At 41.4% G+C, this 21562-nt stretch overlaps 1 pseudogene; it reads left to right on the forward strand.

Moving 5' to 3' along the window:
* The first annotated feature begins 1762 nt into the window (after positions 1-1762).
* Positions 1763-2782, forward strand: LOC143542807 (putative calcium-binding protein CML36 pseudogene; annotated as a pseudogene).
* The last annotated feature ends 18780 nt before the right edge of the window (positions 2783-21562 follow it).

Here is a 21562-nt window from a genome sequence, read left to right on the forward strand (position 1 = left end):
TTCACTTGTTATAAATTATGATCCTAAATTGCATCCAGTTGTTCAATATGGATTTATAAAATTTAGATGTTAATCTTTATAATATTCTAGAAAGAAAAAACATGATTTATATATTCAACAGGAAAGATGCAAACATGTTACAATGTTTAGATATTGTGTATGGCTGTAGCCTTTATGCTCCCCATAAAATTGTATACAATGTTTCCCTTCATAAACGACAATATAATCACTTTTTGTATGATTTGTCAAGTTTCATTACTTTTATACGCTAATATGTGTTTACTTTTAAACTTATTTAACTAAAAAAAATATAGTTACAATAGAGAGACAGGTAAGTGGACAACAAATTAAATTAAATTATATGTGTTTACCGACAATTAAATTATTTAATCTTCCCCTAAATTGTCATTCTAAATATCCCGTAATAGGAAGAAGCGTATAGCAAGCAACTAGTAATATCCAAATTGATAGAGCTTGCTAGAACTACATGTATAAATATGTATTATTTATAGGTGACATTAAATGGTTTGCAGTCTAACGGTTTTAATTAGACGTGTAGTAAAGGTGTTCCTCTTCAACTGTTTGAGGATACTAGTCTTATGTGTGAAAATTGCCAATTACTGAGGTAGAAATAGAACTTATGATATGTAGTGATTAGTACACATATGTTCATCCATAGTGGTATTAAGATATGTAGTAGATTTGTTACTTTGCTCAAGATACCGGTCCTATGATATTAAGATATGTAGTAATGTGTTACTTTCCGATGACGGAACCATAACTTAGTGGAGGGTAATCATAAGGCCCCATTTTATATCGACTACAACAAGAGAGTAAATATAAAAACTCAAAGTTTATATATAAAAAGTAAAAAAAATTCCGTGTTGGAGGGCCATCTAGTTCCACCATTGTCACATTGGTTTAGATTTGCGGGCATCTTAAAGGTGGCGTGAGTTGGTCGTCCAAATAAAGAGTATAAGCGACAATTATGACTCATTTTATAGAATAATGGGTTGTCTTAGACAAACGTAATTTATATATGAGTTCATGCAGGCCACTGATGCCACCGTTGTTGTTGTCGTCACTCCGCCACATCCACGATCATCGCCGCTATCACCACCACTATATAGCTTTCATCTCCTCCACGGGCAACACCACCTCATACCCATCGCCAACTCCATCTCGTAGTCGCAACCACCTCGTCAACACCATCTTGGCTCGAGCTCACGTGCAGAACCATATAGTCTTAAACGAGCCAAAGTGCGGCTCATGTGTGGTGTGAAATTAACACATAGAAGTTCAAAATGGTGAAAACTTAAAAACACACTAACTCGAGCTAGGGCACAATAAAAACACACTAACTCGAGTGGGAAAGCCCACCGGTCCTACGTGTCTGCCTACATGACACCCCTCACGCGAGGGGTCTCCCTAGAACATCGCCCCCCCTATAAAATGGTCATGCGTGACCTAAGTGTACTGACCACTGTCAGTAGCGTCACTCATCCATTAACCAATCAATTTTTTTATTTTCCGTTTCTTAACTTTTTTAATTCTTTTTATTATTAAATAATGAAATGATGGAAAATGATAGAGAATGATGCATTCTTTTTTTGAAGAGTGATGTTGAATGATAAGGGAAAAACTGACGTTGCACATACATGGCGAATTAGAGAAATGGTGTTGAAGGGTATATACATACCCCTTAGCTGTATTAAGTTGTTTTTTATTAATCTGATATCAAGTAGCTAACGAACAACCCAACTCGTTTACACCACTAGTTTTAAGCCACAAACAACACCACACGTCGGCCACAAACCATATGCTAGATTTTTATCACCCAACTCATTAATCAATCAATTAAGTAATAATGTTGAAAAAGAACAAACCGCCCACTTGCCCACTTTCATACCTATAAATAATCCATCATTACTCATAATGAAGCTTCCAGGAAGCTCACTATGCCTCACCTTTCCTCCCTCCATATAACCACCCCCTTCTTCCTCCCTCCTTCCATCCCATTCCCACCCTTATTATTATTATTATCAATTTATCATCAATATTATTATCATAACAATAACACCTTCTTCTTCTAATAATAATAATAATAATAATGAAACTGTCTACAAAGGTAAACTTCTTCAGATCAAAAACTCACACATCATCATCCTCCTCCTCTTCCTCTCTAGACTCCTCTCACCACCGCAAATCCGTATCCAACATACCCGCAACGCCTACAAGCGTATTACCACGCTCTTCCGTCGCCCTTGACGTCCAGTACGAACTAATCCAAGCCTTTCGTATGCTGGACGCCGACGGCGACGGACGGATCACCCGATCCGAGTTAACCAACCTGTTAACTCGGATCGGGGGATCCGAACCCATCAGTTCGGACGAACTGAGTCTGATCATCGATGAGATCGATGCGGACGGTGACGGGACCATCAGTTTAGAGGAGTTTAGTGCGATAAGCTCCGCGTTTGGTCCTCCTGCGTGTGATGATGAGTTGAAGGGCGCCTTTGAGTTCTTTGATACGGACCGTGACGGACGGGTCACCGCGGACGAGTTGTTTGAGGTGTTTAAAGTGATTGGTGATGGACGGTGCACGTTGGAGGATTGTAAGCGTATGATAAGAAGTGTGGATAGAAATGGAGATGGGTTTGTTTGCTTTGAAGACTTCACGAGAATGATGGAGCAGCAAAGATAGATAGATAGATACGTGAAAATATATATATGTGTTAAAATGATTTTAATATTAATCAAATACTAATTTCTTGAATTTATATATATTTTCGTTTGGTTCTTATTTATTTTTGTGAGAAATTATCGGTTTTTTTACTACCAACGTTTATATCCGGCTATCAGGATAACCTCATACGTACCCGATCGTATGGATAGTTCAAGTTTATCACCTCCTGTTTTAGAAAAAACCTGTTACACGAAAGCTCACTATGATAAAAATGTAAAATCGAGATGGAATTAAATTCAAACTTGAGACCTTATAGTGTATTATCAACATAATATTATTTAATAGATCGATGACAAGATTAGCCTACTTCCAAATTATATGCTAATTAACCTTAACAATATAAATTAATAAAATGTTTATTGGACCGGACACTTTCCAAAAATGTTCATAGTAAAACTTTTTGGTCCAATCATTTTTTAATATCAATTGGAGTTGAAGGGATTTTAACCAATCAACTTCGTTCACGAGTTATAAAACAGTCAGAGTAGACGACATTTATGTTCTTGTCTTCGGCGATCCGCCAGTTTTCAGGCGGAGTGACATGTGTGTCACTGTTCATCCGACGGGTTTTTGATTTTAACCTTTGATTTTTCTTGAGTTGTCGAAGCCACTAGTATTCTAAAAATGGCAAGATTGTTGTGCCATAAACGGGATTACTTTGGCGTCCGGCAATATTTATTTTGGATATTAACCCGAAGAGGTTTATTTTGACTTCCAACGAGATTATTATGAACAAGTGGCATATTCCGTTTGGTTAAAATCTCGTCAAGTAATGATTAAGGGGTCAGGCTAAATGTACCCCCCTGGTTGCTTGTCATACCCCCCCCTCGGAAAAACCAACTTTAATATTACCCCTTGAAATTATATAATTACCAAATTAGCACAAAAACAAGGATTTCATATTTTTTTTACAAGTTGCGTTTTTTTATGATTTCGAGTTTAGAGTTTCGGGTTTAGGGTTTAGGGTTCGGGTTTAGGTTTTCGGGTTTAGGTTTAGGTTTTCGGGTTTCCGGTTTCGGGTTTAGGTTTTCGGGTTTCGGGTTTAGGGTTTAGAGTTTAGGGTTTAGGGTTTTAGGTTTTCGAGTTTCGGGTTTATTTTGTAAAAGATAAAGAAGTAAAATAAGGATATTATAAATATATATACTATTAAAATTAAAAAACATATATTATAAATATTTACAATATTAATACTAAAAAAATAAATTAATAGTAATACTTGATAGTTTTTAATTTGATATATGTATTGAAGATTATTAAGTGAAAAATATGTTGTAGGGACTAATATGTATATAATTAATGTTAAAGGATAATAATAATTTATCTAATAAGTTAAGAGGGGGTTGTATATTTAGTAAAATTGGTGTAAGGGGGTATGTTTAGCAGCACCCTGATTAAAAAGTGACCGGGTCAACGAGTTATACCATCGACATTTTGGGAAGGGATTAATCAGATGAACATTTTCTTTAGGTTGACTAATCAAATGACTACTTTGGTCAATATCCCTTAATTAAAGGGATGTGTTATTCCTTTTAGATGGTGGATGAGTGAGATTTATTTCCTTTTACCTAATTAACATTTTTAGATTCTTCATAACATTCAACCTTTTGAGCATTCACAAAATGTTCTAAAATAGTTACAGAATTATAAACTAATCTACAAAAACATATCCACATTATAATGTAGCATATTAAGTGTCTAGACACGCTTACATTGGGGAACAACTTACTGTTAAATGATATCTTACAAAATTAATAGTTAACTATATGTCTTCATACATATTATTCACACATGGAAGTCATCTTCTTCATCCCCGAACGGAGATAAAAGCTCAAGGGTCACTGATGATGTTCATGGATGTATGGATTGCCAAATATTATATACTACTTGTAGCGGAGAAAGTTCGCTCAATAATTTTGTTATAATTAAAATTACTCGTTTTAAAAAAATTTGAAGGCAACTTCATATTATAGATTCTATAACTTGTATTAGTTTGTTAGGGTAACTACACGGTGTTAAAACGATAGATGTTCCTCACACATTTCAACTGATTCAATGAAAGTTATGGGGTTGGTGGTCTAGTTGCAGAGACAAAGTCTCTTAAACACTTAAAGGTTTTATGTTCAAGACTTAGGGATGGAAAAGTACTTTATCTTTCTAAAAAAAAGAAAAAAAAACTGATGATGATGAAAAATTATGATTAAAAAATCAGCAAATTAAACTACTAATAATGCATCCGGTGATCCGGTCCAAAACACAAGGGTTTTGATGGGCCCGATTATTTTATTATGTAGCCCAATTCGTACATCAAGTCCAACTGCTGTGGAAAATTAACAAATTAGTCCAATATAAGAATTAGCCCTCTTTTCAAGATTCTCATTTTCTCTTTTGGGCTCCTAAATGACATAGCCCAATACCCATTCTTCGTTGTATGTTTATAATACTAGACGGATGCCCGCGCGATGCAGCAGAAAATACAAACCTTGATAATCACGTAATAGATTTATGGGTATTCATTTGAAACCGTGAAATCGTTTATTGGTATAGGTATATTAATAATTTTTTATTTTAAACTTAATTTAGTATCGAAGTACAAACGAAACCGGAACCTAACCATTGCTAATGGTTTGGTTTTGTTGAGTTAAATTTTCAACGGTCCGGTTTTAATTTTTGGCGACAAACGCGTTACTAACAGCTTGGCTCACGGTTTAATTTAAAACCATCAAAACCGAACCATCAAAGAACCACAAATATAATATACGTAAAATGTTATTTTTAACTGAAAAAAAAACACTATGACAATATCATACTCAAATTAAAAAGAATTTAATGATCGTTTTTATGGTGCAACTTTTTTAAAATTATATTAGCGCACAGAAAGTTATGATCGTTTAAAAATCACAGGAGAATTTGGGTTAAAAGTGAAAATATAAACAATATATATATAAAAGAGGAAGGATCAAAGTTGTAACTATTTTTTAATTTTACACAAGTTAATTAAAGTTAAGGGGCTAAATATTTTGAAAAAATATGAAATGCCTAAAAAGACTATTTTGTCATTCTTTAAACTTGTACTGATATGCTTGAAAATTTGTAAAGTCCTTAAAATCAACGTTTTAATTTGCCCTTCACTCATATATTATATATAGTATATATTTACTATGTTATAGACACGTATAACACACGAGTATATGCTTCATAAATATGTATTTTTTTTCTTATAATAACGATAAAATATTACACAGGTTAAATAATCAAAGAAATATTCGGTTTATAAAAATGTTTTATGAAAAGACTAAACTTTTTTTAAAGATAAAATGTGTAATAAAAAATTTATAAAAAATATTTTTTATTTAATAGATAAGAGAAGCAAGAAACACAAAATTACAAAAGAAATTAAAGAAATATGTATAGTTAATAGGAGAAAGTGTCGGAAAAAAAGGGAAAGGATGCTTTGAGCATGCAACCAGATAGGTTTTTAGTCTAACTTATTGATTGGTTTTGCTACCATTTTTTTTCGGGTCCCTCGACGCGCGTTATTGGCACTTGTTTCTGACAATCAGTCTACTACAACCTCACAACTGGCAACCAGGTACATTGTGAGTTTTACCTATGTCCAGTTTAACTAACCGACATTCATTTTCTTTTTCAAATTTCTCAACGCTCGTTTCCCATATCAATAGGTTAAATTCTCAACCTATTGTTTGAACAAAGATAGTTTTGTCAATGAAATTTACAATTTGGACCGTAAAGAGCAGTCTATGAACATTAGACCATCTTACAGGTTTCAAACTTGAAAGAGAGCAAGATGGGCTCGTGTGACGTGTCTATAGATTTAGGGTTTGTTTGATGAAAAATGTTAATAGCCGTTTAGTGTTATGATGAGGATGATTGTTGTGACATGGATGTGTCAAGCTCATTGGTCCATATCACATTTTTATGTTGAATTGTCCCATCAGTTTAGCAAAATTTGGAATCCCACAAAGTCCTTTGTAGGGCATGCACACGCTACTTTGTGTGTAAGTTAGAAATTCATCTAATATTATATTGTATCAATTACCAATCTTCATGTTTGCTCTACAATGGCTCTTTCATGGGTTTTCTAGAGACACCATCTTTTGTTCTGAAATACCCATCAATATGAGGTTTATTGACCCCATATATATATATATATCGTGTAACTTTATACGGGACGTATAGCCTCCCATATAAACCTATTCAGGAAGTATAGGAATTGTGGAGTGTCCCTAGTAGGACCCTTCATTTACCATGACTAGAGAAATTATCTAGCTATTTCAACTCTTTTGCACAACTTATTTATTATCTGTTTTCATATAGCTTTCACAATTAAGCACGTGTTTTATTCAATAATTCAATATTACATATAGTGTCATTATTTGTACTCTATCTATGACTATCAAGGTGTGTAAAAATGTGTTTCATGATAGACAACAGTGTAAATTCATCTAGTCTAAATAATATATTTTTATATTATTTATTATAAAATTAAGGATTAATGATTAAGATGAAATCTTTAAAAACCTTATATAAGTTCATGAATCCAATTACTTATTAATATATATATATATATATATATGTATGAGAGGGAGAGAAAGAGAAAAATGAGTACGGTCGACCACTCAACAACCTTCCGTGTCTATCGTTGTGAAGCTGCCCCTCCTTCTGCACCACCATTTCCGCGCCCCACTGCAGTGTCTGGCGCCCTCAACGCCCCAAAGATGCCCCATTTAAACGCCCATAGGGAACCGTCTAAGAGACTATCTAAATCAAATCATTTATTATAAAATGATAGCTCTTGTCTTCAATTTTATTTTTTCAATATAAAATTATCGTTTCATTTATTATTTGGCAAAGCTTTATTCTAGAAAAACAACACTATCAAAACAACCAATTAAGGCAAGATCTCCTCCACTGAAAAAAAAACATAATCAAGGATAAATTCTAATTAATTTCCGACATAATCAAGGCTAGATTATCCATTAAAAAAACAACACAATCAAATTAAAGTCAAAACAGTATTAACTTTTTAAATATAAATCCCATAATTATATTCATGTTTATAATTTAGTGTTTATTTTTTATTGCCATGTCAAGAAGGGAGATTTTGTATCATCCACCTAATAGGAAACAAAGAATGGAAGTAATATACTATTATATATAACTTCAGCCGACAAATGCATTTTCATATTTGGAAAGAAATGGATATTAGTATCAAAACATAATTAAATACTTTAAACATATAGTGCCTTTAAATATGTCAAGTAACAAATTTTGATACTTATTTCTTAAAGAAAATGGATTTTAATAATCCAAATTATTAACTAACAATGGGTCTAGTAACAACTTATAATATTGTTGTCCTTAACAATAGTAGTATAACAAATCGTTAACTACATTTATTTCTGTTGAGGTGACTATCACTTGGACTATTTCCATTTATTAAGATCTAACATTTATTATAAAAATATAAGGTTTGTATATGAATTTGAGAAGAAAAAAAAAGGTTGGGGGCCAGGTTAGAACTCGAGACCTACAAGTTATTCTATGCAAATATGACTAGTAAGCCAATGTCTCAATTTAATTGGTTTTAAATTCAAGTTAAAACCTTAAACAAGGTCATCACTCTTCTTTTTCTCCAATTAACCCTAATACCAGTAGCCCGTGTTTACCCTAAATTGTACATAAAGCATATTCAAATTTCCAGACATTGAATAATGCCTACAATTATTGACAAGGGCGGACCTGTGGTATAGGGGCTGAACGTACCCTGTAAAAAAACTGTTTAGAGATAGATATGTTAAAATCTCGACCGGCTTCTAAGAAATTTTGATAACAACCCCCTCCAAGCCTTTAAAAACATTTCTTGGGTCCACCACGGATAATCGATAAGTGTGATGATAAGGCTAATGATCTAGGAGCTATTCCCACTGGTCATCATAAATAAACATAGTTGAACTGCTAGGCTGAGGTGGTTATTGATAGTAAAATTGAAAGTTGGGATTGCCACTAGGGATGACGTTTTTGGTACTGGTACCGATTGGCACCGGCATCGAATTCGGTACAAAGTTTTTAGTTTCGATACTGGTACGGTTCGGTACGGTACCGGTATTTCCGAACTTTGCATGAAATACAAGTACCGAACCGATACCGGTACCCAATATTTCGAATTTTCAAGTTCGAGATTTTCGGGATCGGTACCGGTACCATCCTGAGCTCATCCCTGATTACCACTAGTCGGATTAGCAATAGCTGCTAATAACTTGTATTATTAAAAATATAATATTCCTACTTTATAAGTTTATATTATTAATTTCCAACTATTCATTACTGTGCATATCATAGCTAGAATTAATAAGCATGATGAAAATAAATTAAATGAAGCTTTGGTGTCCAAAGTGATTGCAAGTCACTTTGGTAGATAACGAAATGCAATAGAAAGACATCATGAATTGACAACACATCACTCACTGTCTTATGATTTCAAAGAATTTGGAATTGACACTTGACTTGTCATTTCAAACTCGATTCAAGCAACTGCTCCAAACTCACATTACTATCTGCTTTATTATTCCCTTTGTGTTTAATATACTAGATCCATTTTTGACTGATTATGGCTTTACATGTTAAACTCTCAAACATATGCAAAGCAACTAGATGTTACGACTTTACTGATTAATATAATAATTATAAATTATTGGATTCTTATAGTTTGGCGTTTACTCTAGCCAGTTTACTAAATTAGACGCTATATGGACACATGGCTTCAGCCTCTGCCTTTGCTGGATAAACTTGTCTTTTTAGATTTTTTTAATTTTCTTCGTTTTCTTTTAGCTAATTAAGTGGCCTATGTAGGTTCTTAATTTCTTTTTGGCTCCAATGATTTTACTTTTCTTTAATTAGGGGTCTCTCATCCTTGGAGATTCCTAGCTTGCTGGTGTTTGTCTTTGTTCTAGGCTCAGTTCAGTTGAGGTATCTGAAGAAACACTAAGTGACCCCGGCAGATTAAGGATAATATGGGGATTAAGTAAATGTTTCCCACGAGGGTTAGGTCCGGCAAAGATGATTATTCTTCTTGACCTGCAAAACAGACACCGTGAGCTCGTCACTGAGAAGGGAGGGGGGGGGGGTTCCTCCTTGTGACCACCCTCCGGCGTGAGAATCAGACTAGATTGCTCTGAATATAAATGTATATAGATAGAAATAGCTAGAGAGAAGATAAGATCATGATACCGTTCCAAGGTGTTGGAGTATTTATAGCCGAAGGTAGGTTTCCAAGCAGGTACGGCCAGCTGTACAATATTCCTTTTCCACCAACTACGGGCTATGTACGTGCCACGATGGGAGTTGGTGGGTAGGCAACGGCTGATAGTGACATAGCCGGCTGTATACTATTCATTTTCCACCAACTACGGGCTATGTACGTGCCACGATGGGAGTTGGTGGGTAGGCAGCGGCTGATAGTGACGTTTTGTACTAGAGCGTGCTCCTCCTCGTACTATTGTCGGTGAGCTGTCACCCTGTGATTGGTTCATGGGCTGCTTTGGTCAGATCTTGTCTATTTTGTTTATACCTTGGCAGGTATAGTACAAAAGATCTTCCAGAAGCGTACGGACTGGCTCTTTTGGGCGGGAATATTCCCGCCTTGTTCATTCCTTCAGGTGACATTGCTGAAGTATAAGAGTTAGTGCCTTATGCGTGTAGCCTTACCGTTAGTGCGGGTAGCCTTCCTTCCTGGCTTGTACCCATAGCTGCGGGAACAGGCAGGGTACTATACCAAGGGAGGCTTTCTTGCGGGAACAGCTAGCTTACTGCGTGTAAGGTCTTCTCTCTGAGCATGGTGGGTCCTGCGGGGCCAGTTATTTTTTGCGCAGACGTACCTCTTCAAGGTGTGTCTTGCGGGTCCAACTGGGCTTTGCGGGGACCTACCTCTTCAAGTCCCCCCAGTCCATTGTTCTCATAAATTATTAATAAGTGAGGTGAACTTTTGGACTTTAAGCAAGGGGTTTTAGAGAGGTTTTTGTTTTTTAAGGTTTTCCGTGGGGATTCTTCCCGCGGTTTTCCTAATGTCACTTGCAGAAATTCCCGACTTTTCTGCCTGATCTTTGGTTATGATGCGGGTAGGTGTTTAACCTCTTCGCAAGTCGGGAGTGTTGAGTTTCACTTGTATAGATTCTTCACGAGGTTTTGGTAGTTTTGGACATAGTGATCAGTTATGTTAAACTACCAATTCCACCTTGAAGTTTCAAACAATCTAGTTCTCAACGTTCCCGCCATGCGGAGGTGTTATTTCCCTTTCCGCAAGCATGGCCCATAAGGTCCTTCTTGGCTTCAATTCCCTGCAAGTGCTAAGTATGTGAAGGGTTTCGCCTTGACACTGTACCCGCATTTGTCTTATGGTTTTTTGCTTCCCAAGGTAAGGGGGTATATTCCCTCTTATTTTTGAATCTTTTTGCAATTCGAAGAGTTGGTGAAAGGATAAGAACAGTCCAAACTGTTGAAGTGACGTTGGCGTCTCCTGACGGTTTCAGGACGTGCAGGAAGTTGTGACAGTATATGGTCATTCCAGACGCTTTTTCAGGCGCGTGGGTACGAGTTTTCGGGCGCGTGGGCGCGAATTTTACGGCACGCGTCCTTTCGACAGCTATTGCCAGTTTGCGCTTTCCACGTGTCGCCATTTCATTGCACCTGCGCTCTCTCTCTCCTCCGCATTAAATTCATTGCATTCATTGCGACGAGTATATAAAGGGGGGAGAGGGTGCATTTCAATTCACACGTTCACTTCACTCTTCTTCTTCTAAGCGATTTCCGGCGAATACTCTTAACTTCTCTGTCGAGCATTCTCCTGAAATCGTTCTCTTTCCTACCTTAAAACATGTTAACCATTCATGATCCTGAGGTTACTGCCGAAGAGTCCAACGTATACCCTGAGAACCCTATGTCCACGTCTGACAAGGACGACAAGAGTACTGCTGGCGAGTGCCAGTGTGCTCTTTCTGTCGATTTGTATCACTACATCGTCAAGAAGTTCATGCTCGAGCCCTACGAGCCTGAGTTTCCAGAGCCTCACCAGACGGTGTATGATGCCCCCAAGGGCAAGATAGGGGTTTATGCCTCATTCTTCATGTATGGGAATCTCATATTCCCATTGACGAAGTTTGTATACCGTGTTTTGGAGAAACACGGTGCACACTTGACGGAGGTACACCCAATGGCGATCGCTAAGGTCCGCCATTTTGAATGGGTGTGCCACATTCTGGGCATTGAGCCCCGTGTCGACCGCCTGATGACCTTCTACTCCTGGAGGTGCATCCAGGGCTGGTATACCTTGGTCACTCGGATCAAGGGTTTGAAGATATGCGCTACCGAGCGCAGTCTTCGGTCTTGGAAACGGGAGTTCTTCTACATCTCTGCCCGCGTCGTCCCCATTGCGATGACGTTCAAGAACGGGAGAGCACTCCCAAACCTTCACGCCTCCAACTATCTAAGACGGAATGGTTTACCAAGATCTCCCAGATCCAGACTCCGGTTTACCGCTTTGCGGAGTCTGGGATGGTGATGCTCGGGATGAGCAGGGTATGGAAGGATGCCGGTTCTGGGACGCCGCAAGTACCTATCATCCTCGAATACGGTTTGAATTCTACTCCCTACGGTATGCTCCGTCTTTTGTGCTGATTTAGGGTTTTTCTTCTAACTGTTTCTTTCTTTTTTTTTCAGAGGGAAACAACTTACAATCGCTTCTGCAACCGTGGGAGACTGGTGGTCCCGCTCGACTGGGTACTCGTGATCTCGACGAGAACGAGTTGCCCATTTTGGAGCAGACGGCGGATAGGTTCGTGGAGGTCTACCCGCCGGGCCACGAGATTTTGAGCGCCACGCGGCCAGGTAAGGGATTCTTTAATCCTCGCCCCCTGCATGCTCAGACTTCTGCTGGAGTTCCTCTAATTTTGTCATCTTCTGATGAGGAATCCGCAGATGGGTCTGTCTTCGTGAGGAAGAAGAAAGCTGCCGCCGTGAAGGGCAAGGCGAAGGTTACCTCCGCCGTCGACCTAGGAGATCAGTCTGACTCCGAGTCTGAAAGCGAGGGGGCGGCGGGGAACCCTGGTGGTGTTGAGATTATTGTCTCGGAGGTTGGGACAACTGTCACCTCCGAGCAGCCAAGAGTTACGACGGTGACTGGCATGAAGAGGCCAGTTCCATCGGGTTCGTCCCCGCCCGTCAGAACCTTCTAGATTAAGAAAACCCGTAAGTGTACTTTTTATCTTTCCCGCATACCTTTCCGCCATTGTTTTTAATATTGTTATCTTCATGCAGGCGTGGATGCAACCGCATTCCAAAGTGGTGCGGGAAGGAGCAGTTCTGGACCCACGACGGTAGGTTTGGTCAACCTACCCGAGGCGATGACCCAGGCGGCTGCGCCTGTTTGTAGTGTTGGTTCAGTTGCTCATCCCGTTGAGGCAACTGTTCCAATTGTGACGTCATCTCCGCCGGCTGTCAGTTCCATCTTCACCGCATCCTTCACTGAGCCGGCGATGATTTTTTCTGCGGGCTCTTCCGCAGCGGCGGCCACGGTTGTGAGTTCTCCTCCAGTGAGTTCACCTCCGATGGTATCTACCGCAGCGGCTTCAACCGTGCCTCCTCCGGCACCGGCGACTACCTCGTCCCCGGCCAGTTCATCAGGTATGTTCAGGGTTGGGGCTTCTAGCCAATCTCTGCCTCCTTCCCATCTCCCTGACCTCTTGGATGAATATCCCTTAGGTTCGGGTGATGGGTTTGGTGGCTACCGGCCTGTTGTCGACCCTACAGGTGCGTAGGGTTATTTTGGCCTATTATCTTTTTTTTTAACTGTTTTTTGTTTTTGCAGTTTCAGATTCCAATGAGGTGTATGTTCCACGGTGGAACATCCGCCGGGGAACAACCGTTCGAACGGCTGTGGACTGCGTCGAATAGGCGCGCCACGCCGCCCCGAGCGGTGCGTTGGGGGAAGCAATGGCTAGCTACCAGAAGGGTAGGCTAACCAATGAGCTTCGAATTCAACTTGCTCGAATGCAGCCGCGCGTCGAGTTGCTTTGTCGTGAAAACGACAAGTTAAAGACGGCGCGTAGCCTGGAAGTGGCTCAGGCGCGTGCATTGCGGGGGGAGAACAAAAGGCTTGCCATGATTGCTGCGGAGAAGGAGAAGGCCTTCAAGGACCTTGAGGTCGAGGTCTAGGCCAGGCATGAGGCCCGTTCCAAGGCTACCCAAGCTGTTAACGAACAGCTTAGGTTGGCTAAGGAAACTGCGCGGAACGCGACCGAGAGGGCCACCAAAGCTAAAGCCATTGCTGAGCCTCTGCGCGCCGAGAACGAAGAGCTTAAAGCCAAACTAGAGAGGCTTCAGCAGGCTCTTGATGCTTTGGCCTTAAAAGATGCCAAGAAACTCCAAGAGCTCCTGGACCAGAAGGGTATGCTTGACCGCACTGAGCGTAAACTGAAGGGCGTTGAAGAGGCTGCTGCTAAGGATGTGTTGCTTGCCAACCTTAACAAAAATGAAGCCGAACGCGCCCGTGATCAAGCTCAAGCTGCCCTCCAGGAAGCTCTGATCACCAAGGAATGGCTTCTGCGAGAAGCGTTGTCGCAGGTATGCGTAATTCCGTAATTTCTTTACGCTTTTCTTCATACTTAGAAAAGTTTTTGATACATATATTTTTATTTTGTAGGTTGTGCATCGGATTTTCACGAACACATCATATGTCGATGCTATGAGCGCAGCCCTCAACGCTTCTCATGCGGATGGGGAAAATGCTGGTTTCCTGCTTGGTCTGGGGTTTGTTGAGAAGGGCATCCCGCCTTCCAACTTCCCTCTTTATGACGTGGACACTGAAGCTGCTTACGACCAAGCAGTGAACCAGTATGCTGCCTTCCCACATCCGGTGGTGGAGAAGGTGAACGAGATTGCTGCTGCTGATGATGGACTAACTATTCTCAAGGCTTTCCTTGAACCGCCACAGCCAACTTATGGTGCGGGTTCAAGTGGGTTTGGAGGGAGTGGTCCTGAAGTTTGAACCTTGAGATCCATTCCCATCATTAGGATAGATTTATATATTTGTAGGCGGGTATATACCCAGCCATTCTTGTAATGTTTGAATTTTTATGGAATATAAATGTTTTGTTAATGCCTTGCCTTGTAAACCTTATATGTTGTGCTCATGCATATTTTAGTTTAACTTAGCAATTTTCTAAGTGTTTAGGATAAGTTAACCTATCAACGTGGTAGATAATAAGTTCAAGTTTTGCTTCCTCTATCATGATTGTGCGGGTAAGACCGTCACTTTCACTTAGTAGGATGGCCAAACTTTACCTGTATCTGACCTGCGTGAAGGTTTTTCTCATATTTTCCTTAGAAATTTTTACCGTTTTTATGTTTATGCGGGTTTTGCCGCCTTCCACACGCAACGACTTACTTCTTTCCACACTTATTTATGCGGTGAATACCGGCATATCAGTCTGGAAAGTTCATAAGTATAAAGGTAAGGCTATCAACACAATGTGATAGAGGAGAATCATTTCCATTAGAAGTGGCTCTAGGCCTTTTCTTTACAAGTTTGGAATTGATCTACATGTAACATTTGCGTAATTGAGCTCCATTCCATGTTCTTGGGATGGGGGAGCCATCGAGCCTTTCGAGCCGGTATGCGCCTTTTCCAAAAACTTCTTTGATAATGTATGGCCCTTCCCAGTCCGGGGCCAGCTTTCCTGGGCGCTCATGGTTCGAAGCCTCGTTGTTACGCAGTATGTAGTCTCCGATATTGAAGTTGCAGAGTTTTACCCGCGTGTTGTAGTATTTTTGCATTTGTCGCTTGTAATTCTCTTCACGCCCTGCGGCTAAGTCTCTGCGTTCTTCGGTTAGCATAAGGTCTAACCGTCTTTCCGCATCATTGTCTTCTGGTTGAGTCAAGACCCTTGGTGAGGGTAGACCAATTTCGACCGGGACCATGGCTTCAGTGCCGTAGGTGAGGCTGAACGGGGTTTCTCCCGTACTTGCCTTTTTCAGCGTTCTGTTTGCCCAAAGGACGTGTGGAACTTCTTCCACCCAGCCGGATCTATGTTCCAAGAGTCTTTTCTTTATGCCGTCGACGATGCTCTTATTTGCTCTTTCCACCTCACCATTACCCTGCGGGTGCGCCACTGAGGTAAAGGTGTGGGTGATTTGAAGTTCTTCCAGCCACTTTGTAGCTTCTTGTCAGCAAAGTTGGTGCCGTTATCGCTCACCAAATTCTGTGGAAGTCTAAAACGACAGATAATAAATTCCCAAATAAATTTTTTGATATGTTTTGCGGTTGTTTGGGCTAAGGGTTTTGCTTCTATCCACTTGGTGAAGTAATCGATAGCTACCACTAGGAACTGAACGTTCCCTGCTGCTTTGGGAAATGGGCCCATCACATCGATGGCCCACTTCTGAAATGGCCATGAAGAAGTGACTGGAACAACTTCATTTTTCGGGCGATGCGTGTTGGGTGCGTAGAGTTGGCAGGACCTGCATTTTCTGATGTATGCCAGCGCATCCGTATGTATCCCCGGCCAAAAGTATCCCGCGTTGTTTAGCTTAGCTACAACTGCGCGTGGACCTGCGTGTACTCCGCAGATGCCTTCGTGTACTTCCCTTAGGAGGTAATCAGCATCTTGGTTGTCCACGCATCTTAGGAGTGGGCCAAGAAAATTACGCCTGTAAAGTATGTCATCAACGAGTTGATAGTTCAGTGCTTTACAGCATATCTTTCTTGCCTGTGTTTTTGACTCTGGTAGTATACCCGCCGCAAGGTAATTTATGATTGGTGTCATCCACGTTTCCTTGCTGGTTTGGATGACACAAATTTCCTTGTGCGGGACTGATGGTGTTCCAAGGAGTTCAATGCGGATGTCCTTTCCCAAGTGGGTGAAGGCTAACGATGCAAGCTTGCTTAACGCATCCGCAGATTTGTTTTCACTTCGCTTGACGTGTATGACTTTACAATCGTTGAAATCGAGCATAAGGGTTTTTGCTTGTGCGAGGTACAGGGCCATTGTGTCGTTCACAGCCGTGTACGTCCCGTTTATTTGGTTGGCTACTAACATGGAATCCACGTGGGCTTCCAAGTTTTTCACTCCCATCTTAAACGCAATTCTCAATCCGGCCAAGAATGCTTCGTACTCCGCTTCGTTATTCGTACTTGGAAAATCCAGTCGAATAGCGTAAGTGTACTCTTGGCCTGCTGGGTTGGTTAGTTTCAACCCTGCGCCTGAACCCTCGTTGTTGGCTGCTCCATCTGTGTAGAGTCGCCAGACATCATCAATGTCCTGTGCTGGAGAGGGTTGAGCCTCTTCCTGGCACTCTTTCTCCCGCGAAGCGGGGACTTCGGCAATAAAGTCGGCCAAGACCTGGCCTTTTATGGCTGGTCTTGGCTTGTACTTTATCGCATATTCTCCCAATTCTATTGCCCATTTGGCTAGGCGTCCTGACAACTCGGGTTTGCGTAGAACGTTTGCAAGTTTGAAGTTGGTGAGAATGGTGATTGGGTGACCTTGGAAATATCGTCTTAGCCTGCGTGAAGCCTGTACGAGCGCTAAGACTAATTTTTCCAAAGTAGAGTACCGGGTTTCTACGTCTGTTAAGACGCGGCTAACATAGTAGATGGGTATCTGGATGCCTTTTCGTTCTACTAGCAGGATTGCCCCGGTTGCTCTATCTGTGGCGGAGAGGTATAGGATTAACTCCTCCCCAGCTTCTGGTGCTGTGAGCGTTGGGAGTTCGATCAAGCGTGACCGAATCTCTTGAAAAGCTGCTTCCGCTTCTGGTGTCCAGCAGAAATGCGTTTTCTTTAAACAATTTCTCAATGTTGACACGAATGGGAATGACCTATCCGCATGATTCGCCAAAAAGCGGTTGAGTGCGACTAGTCGTCCATTCAGTGTCTGAGCTTGTTTGATGGTAGTAGGCGATTCCATTTTGATAATGGCTTCGACCTTTTCAGGGTTCGCTCTGAAGCCATCTTTGGTAACGATGACTCCTAAGAACTTCCCTTCTTCCATTCCAAAAGAACACTTGCTCGGGTTGAGTTTCATGTTTATCTTTCTGAGCGTGTTGAAAGTTTCCTCGATGTCTTTCAACATCGCTTCTGGCTCAAGGCTTTTGATGACTAGGTCATCCATGTAAACTTCCAAGTTCCTCCCAATTTGGGCATGAAACTCTTTGTCCATCAGGCGTTGGTATGTGGACCCGGCATTCTTAAGTCCGAATGGCATCATTTGATAACAAAACATGCCATCGGGCGTCCGAAATGCGGTTTTGTCCTGATCGTCAACGGCCATGTGGATTTGATGGTATCCCTTATACGCATCAAGGAAGCATTTAAGGTGAAACGGTGCCAACGAATCTACCTTAAGGTCAATTTCAGGTAACGGGTAACAATCTTTGGGGCATGCTTTGTTTAGGTCTTTGAAATCTATGCACATGCGCCATTGTTTGTTAGATTTCGGTACCATGACGGGATTTGCAACCCATGTTTGATATTTACTAACGCGTACGATGCCTGCGTCAAGGAGTTCCTTGACTTGGGTTCTACACGCGTTAGCCTGTTCCGCTCCCATTACTCGACGCTTTTGTATGACCGGCGTAAAATCCGGGTCACACTTGAGCTTATGCTCTGCCTTACTTCGAGGTACACCAGTCATGTCAGCTGGTGTCCACGCGAAGATGTCAGCGTTTTTCTGCAGTAAGCGTTTGAGTAATGTGCGTGTGGGATCGGTGATTGTTGGGCCAATGGTAACAGTCTGGTCAGGGTATTTGCCATTGAAGGCCCATTCTTCTGGTTCGGTAATGGTTGGTTTAGCCATCTTTGGTTTGGGTTTAGATGAGACAGATGCGATGCATACCTGGGGAATACCGGTGATCATCGCTACACCCTCAGCTGTTGGCCACCTCATCATGCCGTGGACTGAAGACACCACGACATTGAATCTTGCCATCCCGTCTCTCCCGAAGAGAATGTCGTATGTGTGGTGTGGCTTCCTCATTACGACGAAGTCCACGTCTTCTGTGCGGGAGTGTTTCCCGTCCGTGAGAGTGACGGGGAAAGATAGGATACCCAGGGGGGTGTTTGTGCTGCCATCGAACCCTTCCATCGAGGCGTAGACCGTTTCCAGGCGTTCTTTGTTTTCGTCGTCTAGCTTGTCGAAGAACTGCCTGTACATGACCGTTGATGAAGCGCCGTTATCAGCAAGAGTACGGGAAGTGATGTAGTGCCCCAGCTGGCTTTTGATGACTATAGGGTCTTCTTTGTTGGGCCCTCCTGGCACTCGCGGGAAGCGCACTTCAGCTTTCTTCCACGCACATGGTTCTGTCGTTCGTCGTTTTCTTCCTCTGACGTTACCATGAACCATGTGGATGCTGATGTCGACGGGCTTTCGTCCGTTGCCCTTGTACCGATTATCATTTCTCCCTCCATTCTTGATTGATGCCACAAGGTGTGTAAGTTTTCCATCTTTGACGAATGTTTCGACAATATCCTTCAAAGATGTACACTCCTCAGTGGTGTGGCCCTTTGTCCCGTGGAAGTCACAGGATTTGCTCTGATCAGCGTTATGGCGCTGTCGGATCATTGGAGCTTTTGGCCATGGGAGTTTCTCGGTGGCAAATATCTCTGTGACGCTTTTGGTGAGTGGCGTCCATCTAGGGTTCCGGTTTGATGAGTGCGTGTTATCCCTTCCGCCTAATAGAGGGCGAGAGCTGGATGAGGTGTCAAAGTTTACCCTTGACTGCCAAATACCAAGCTTCCTCTTTTTATTTTGCCAGCCGGTACGGACGTTGTTTTCTCTGGTCCTCTGCGTGTAGAGGTTTGTACTCTGGGGAAGATTCCTACCCAGTTGCTTCTCCGTTTCGGCAAAGCGCTTGGCTGCCGTCATGATGACATCCCATGTGGATGGTATGCCGTCTTTACCAGTCAGCGTGCGGATAAGCTCTGGGTATTCGGCGCCCTGGATGAAAGCGGCGCGAACAAGATCTTCACTTATGGTGCCCAGACTTAGCTTCTTTGAGTTGAAGCGAGTGATGAAGTCTAGCAAAGATTCATCCTCCTCTCTAACGCAGTTTAGGATCGTCCACTGCTCTTCAGTATATTTTCTCTGTTGACTGAAGTGTTGGCTGAACTTGTGCTGGAAGTCCGCCCAATCGTAGATGTGGTGGACCGGCAGACGATCAAACCACGCCCTGGCCGCTCCGACCAGCGTCTTCTGGAACATATAACACCACGTGGGTTCCGTCCAGTTGCTGACGGTTGCCCCGCTATGAATCTGTTCAAGTGATCGTCTGGGTCGGATATGCCATCATAAGTGCCGATGTTGGACATCTGTTTGGCACTTTTCGGGGCGATTGCTTCCGCAATGTCCCTTGCAAACTTGGACGTTCCCGCATTTGCAACAGTTGGCCTGAAGGTTTTGGAGAAGTCACGTGGGTTTCCCCTCGCGTCCCTTGGTTTAAAGGTTTCTCCAAAATTTCTTCTCGGCTGGAAGTCCGTTTCTTTACGCTTCCCTTTCGCCCTATGACGAGGGTTTGCGTCGCTGTCGGACTCCTCCCAATCATCGTCTAAGTACTCGCAATCGTTGCTCATGTTTAGCTGTTGTCGAGTGCTTCCGAATTCGTCATTAGCCTGTTGGAGTGAACGTAAACGTTCATCCAACTCAGCTTGGAATTCTTTCTGACGTGCTTCTGCCCACGCTTTAACTTAATCAAGTGTTTGGCGGGGGAGCCTCGTCTGTTGTTTCTCCAACTGGGTATCAATGAATCCCAGGGGAGGATTGTTTACTGCACTTGCCCCGGCTTGGGTAACCGGGGTAGTGTTCGTAAAAATTGTGTACTCGCCGGTGTTCCCCCCAGTAGCTGGGGTTGCGGTTACCGGAGTTTCTTGGTCACTCGTTGGCCTTGGTATCGGAGTAACCTTAACCATCTTTCCAGAGGTTTTGAAAAAACTGATAAAAAGAATTAGTTCTAGCTTTTATGCACGGATGGCGCCAATGAAGAAACACTAAGTGACCTCGGCAGATTAAGGATAATCCTTGGAGATTCCTAGCTTGCTGGTGTTTGTCTTTGTTCTAGGCTCAGTTCAGTTGAGGTATCTATATATATATTTCTGGGTCATTTTATATGTTGATACACTCATACAAGAACAATTTACCCAGCGTAGGATCCAGAAATCTACATGAATCTTTAGTTGTGTTTTTACTTTTATAGTTTTATTCCCATGTATTGTGAACCGATTTTGGTAATGCGGAAGAGGTACGACCGCAAGGGCCCAAAATATTAAGCGACAAAAAAAGGACTCCATATATAAAAAAAATGCTTTGCTTTTAATTATTATGTTTTGGATTTAAACACAAAAGTAGTGATGGTATACATGTTTAAATTTCTTTATAACATAGGTAAGGTTATGGTCTACACATTTTAAATCTCATAGGCCCTACATGCATTCTAATTGTTTTCAATATATACATGAACACCACCACCAATCTGTACGCAATATGATAGAGCGTTTGAACCACTATTAACAAGTATAGTTGCATAGGTGATTAAAAATAGATACATGACTTTTCTTTATTTTTCCTTTTATAAATAAACTCGGAAACACAACAAGAATGACTTCCACAAAACAAAAACTACTGGCATGGATAAACACTAAAAAAAACATCCTAAAAATATGTTATTGTGTATGTTCTTAACAGTGCACGTCTTTGTTTCGAACTTACTTGAGTTAATATATATATTTAAATAAAGATGGTGTGGTGGCATCAA

This window comes from Bidens hawaiensis, unplaced genomic scaffold (assembly GCF_021521415.1).
Source record: "Bidens hawaiensis isolate Kalapana, Puna unplaced genomic scaffold, B.hawaiensis_p1.1 tig00012997_1, whole genome shotgun sequence".
NCBI classification, from domain to species: Eukaryota; Viridiplantae; Streptophyta; class Magnoliopsida; order Asterales; family Asteraceae; genus Bidens; species Bidens hawaiensis.